This window comes from Symphalangus syndactylus, chromosome 16 (assembly GCF_028878055.3).
Source record: "Symphalangus syndactylus isolate Jambi chromosome 16, NHGRI_mSymSyn1-v2.1_pri, whole genome shotgun sequence".
NCBI classification, from domain to species: domain Eukaryota; kingdom Metazoa; phylum Chordata; class Mammalia; order Primates; family Hylobatidae; genus Symphalangus; species Symphalangus syndactylus.
This window is the reverse complement of record NC_072438.2, coordinates 40897480-40901584: the sequence shown is the minus strand read 5'-3', so window position 1 is coordinate 40901584 and position 4105 is coordinate 40897480. Positions and strand designations below refer to the sequence as shown.

Below are 4105 nucleotides of genomic sequence, written 5' to 3'. Positions count from 1 at the left end.
CTATAGTTTGTTAATAATTATTTCAAGAATTCTATTCCATGAAAGAAGCAGCTAGTTCAGATTGTAACTCGAATAATTGCCTAATTGGTTTTCTTTGGAACAGCCATCATACTTCAGTGTGCAGCAGAAGTGCTGTGTGCCTTCAGTGTGCCTACACCCAGAACATTGATATGTACACAAGGATTGAGATTTAATCAAATAACACCTTTTTTTTTTTTTTTTCTTTGAGACGGAGTCTCGCTCTGTCTCCCAGGCTGGAGTGCAGTGGCATGAACTCGGCTCACTGCAAGCTCCTCCTCCAGGGTTCAGGCCATTCTCCTGTCTCAGACTCCCAAGTAGCTGGGACTACAGTCTGCCGCCACCACACCCGGCTAATTTTTGTATCAAATAACACTTTTAAATAATTCATCAAGAACATTATTAAATAAAACTGGTATTTTATTTTTGTGAGCTCACGTGAGGTGATAGAGAACACAATGACTACCAGTACAATTTTAGGCCTACACCGTGATTTATGCTAAGATGTCAGTAGTTTTACACAGCATTGCTTTTGCTCCATCATGTAAATTGCTACACAATACAAATACATAATTAAATAAAAAGTGAAAAAAAGTCTTAGTATGCATATAAATAAATTATAAACTTGGGGCCATTATAATGAAAGCAACTCCAGGAACTCCAGGGGTCCACAGATCACACTGTGAAATCTCCTGCTGTAGACGACATATTGATGGTGGCTTTGTAAACAAGATAGCGTGTTTCAAAGTAATATAAAACTTTAAGACAGAATCTACTAAATGGCCGTTTTTAGTCTCAACGTATGAAGGGTTTAACAAATTTTGAAATTAACAATGCGAAAGAGTGACAAATTTTGGAAAAGTGAGTGAATTAAAATTCCAGGAAGATGTTTAGCAAGTAACCGGAGGAAGAAACCAGGAGAATCACTGAAGAAAGCTGCTCATTTTAAAAGTCGAAGAAAAGAAACCAGTGCCTCCAAAATTCTAAGTAGTTTTCATATAATTTCTTTAAGCAAACTAATCGTTATCATTTACTTGTATCATTGCTTTATAACATAATTATTTTGTTTTGTTTCATTTTGTTTTCCACAATACAGAAAATCATTTAATTATTTAGTACTACTTAATGTTGTCCACCGTATACTATTGAAATTTAAAAAAATCTATCACATGCATTCAAATATTTTAAAAATTTCAGAAAAGCATTTGTATAGAAGGGCTGCATTGGTGATAGGTTGCTTTTTTCTCTTCCTTCCTGCATAATAACAAAGTCTTATTTTGATACATCATGGATGTTTCATGTCATTGAATAATCTGCATCGTCCTTTCTTATGACATCATATAATTTTATTTATAGACATAATATATATTTTACCTAAATTACAGTTTGAATATATTTTTAAATAAACAATGAACAGATAATTTACAATAGAAAAAGCACAAATTTTCCACATACATGAAATCATACTTAACCCGACTGAAATTCAATAGAACACAAATTAAAACAGTAATGAATTCTATTTTTGTTTATATGAACAACTTTTTTTAAGCCATAAAATTTATTGTTAAGGAACAAGAAGAAAACAAGGACTCTCATAAACTGGTTCTAGGAATACAAAATTTTACAACCTTTCTGGAGGGCAGTGTTTTGTATTTTGTGATGCATACAAAATATTAAGATATACATAGCTTTTCATTAGTTCATTAAATAATTTCTCAACAGATATGTATTGTTATGCTATGATTTTGTGTATATATGTATACAAAACTATATTGTTGCTGCCCTGATGCATTTAAAGTCCTGTGTAAAAACATGTCTGTGTGTAACTATATAATACAAATCATTTTGAAGGATGCTCACATGTTGCCGTAATGGAGAAGAGAACAGAGAACAGAGGTACGTCTTTACAGAAGATATTCAAGGCAGGTCTGAGACCTGTAAGAGAGGAAGGAGCCAGCCATGGTAAAAAGCCTTCGAAACAATTTCTAGCCAGAGGAGACATTAATGCAAAGTCTCTGGGGTAGAAGAGTTTCCAATCTTTGAGAAACTAAAAACATATTAAGCTTAGAAAAATATGCAAAAGTGAAAGCAAATATAGGCCAACAGAAAGAGCTTGGGCTCTGTTCTAAGCCCTGTGCAGAGCTGAGGTCTTTCTTCTACTTGGCCTTCTTCTTGATTCTGATGTTCAATTGTTCCCCAAGTAGGAATGAAAAAAGTTCCTTGCTTTGCTAAGGATTCAAGCAGTTCAGTTGTCTGACAGGTACAGTGCTTTCCAGATCTGGTCACATGACAGGCAGATCTTACAGGAATCTGCTTTATCTCTGCCCATATAACAATTTCCCTGTTAATGATACACCCAGACTGTGCTAGTATCATTTGCATCACATCCCTACCGAATTATTTTCTTTTACGAATTTATAGAGATGGCATGATGCAGAGCAGATCTGAACTAGTTTGCCACATATTCAATCTGTGACTTTCTGGCGTGGCTGTCACGGGAGTGCACCATGCAGAATACCCTTTGAGAGAACCTGCTACTCCCTTTCAAAGGTCTTCAGTGCATCCTTAGTGTCAGGCCTGTGAGCCCAAGCTAAGCCATCATATCCCCTGTGACCTGCACATATACATCCAGATGGCCTGAAGCAAGTGAAGAATCACAAAAGAAGTGAAACCCCAGCCACATCTCCAGACACATCTCCAGCACACGAGAACTTCAAAATGCCTAAGCCCCAGCAGTCAAGCATTCCTATAGGACTTCCTCCATCAGGATCTTGCTTCAAGTGCCAGAAATCTGGCTACTGGGTCAAGGAATGCCAGCAGCCCGGGATTCCTCCTAAGCCGTGTCCCATCTGTGTGGAACACCACTGGAAATAAGACTGTCCAACTCACCTGGAAGCCACTCCCAGAGTCCCTGGAACTCTGGCCCAAGGCTCTCTGACCAACTCCTTCCCAGATCTTCTTGGCTTAGCAGCTGAAGACTGATGCTGCCCCATTGCCTCAGAAGCCTCCTGGACCATCACAGATGCTTTTGATAACTCTCACAGCAGAAGAAGACACAGGAATGTCAGGCCTCTGAGCCCAAGCCTGCAGGTATACATCCAGATGGCCTGAAGCAAGTGAAGAATCACAAAAGAAGTGAAAATGGCCATTTCCTGTCTTAACTGATGACATTCCACCACTGTGATTTGTTCCTGCCCCACCTTGACTGAGCGATTAACCTTGTGAAATTCCTTCTCCTGGCTCAGAAGCTCCCTCACTGAGCACCCTGTGACCCCCGCCCCTGCCCACAAGAGAAAAACTCCCTTTGTCATTTTCCACTACACACTCAAATCCTATAAAACAGCCCCACCCCTATCTCCCTTGCTGACTGTCTTTTCAGACTCAGCCCATCTGCCCTCAGGTGAAATAAACAGCTTTATTGCTCACACAAAGCCTGTTTGGTGGTCTCTTCACACAGACACACATGACACTTAAGTTTTGATTCTTTGTTGTTGTTCAGAGTAAAATGTACAAGAAGAGATAAAGAAAATGTCAAAAGATGTTAATAATTGATATACAGTTTAACATTGTTTGTTTTCTGATTCTTTCAACTCTTCTACAGGTGTAGGTTTTAAAATAAAATTTGAAGGGAAAAAAAGTTGTTTTCAACTACTGCAACCTCAGATCCGTTGTGGTGTTCATGCCCAGACATGCTCAGGCAGCTGCCAGCCAATGACTGAGCACCATAGGGGCACTAAGTGTGGCTAGTCCTGCCAAATGTGGACTCTCCTAATGAACAACTTGGCTCTGAAGCTCCCATCAGCCTGGGTGAGACTGTCTCCAAGCTGTACTGCAGTCTGAGGCTCCTCCTACCAAATTCACTTTGCTCTTCCTTTATTCCCAACTGTTCAATTGGTCTATGTATCTGTTTTGGTACTAGTACCATGCATCTTTGATTACTGTAGCCTTGTAGTATAGTTTGAAGCCAGGTAGCGTGATATCTCCAGCTTTGTTCTTTTTGCTTAGGATTGTCTTGGCTATACCAAAAGCAATGGCAACAAAAGCCAAAGTTGACAAATGGGATCTCATTAAGCTAAAGAGCTTCTGC

General features: G+C 39.0%; 1 long non-coding RNA gene across 1 annotated transcript; it reads right to left on the bottom strand.

Annotated features, from left to right (window-relative positions):
* Positions 1-417: 417 nt before the first annotated feature.
* LOC129464815 (uncharacterized) lies at positions 418-3516 on the bottom strand. The gene is made up of 3 exons (XR_008651764.2): positions 3219-3516; positions 2908-3125; positions 418-1953 (listed from the first exon to the last, which is right to left on the bottom strand). It is a non-coding gene; the product is annotated as an uncharacterized lncRNA (long non-coding RNA).
* Positions 3517-4105: the final 589 nt, after the last annotated feature.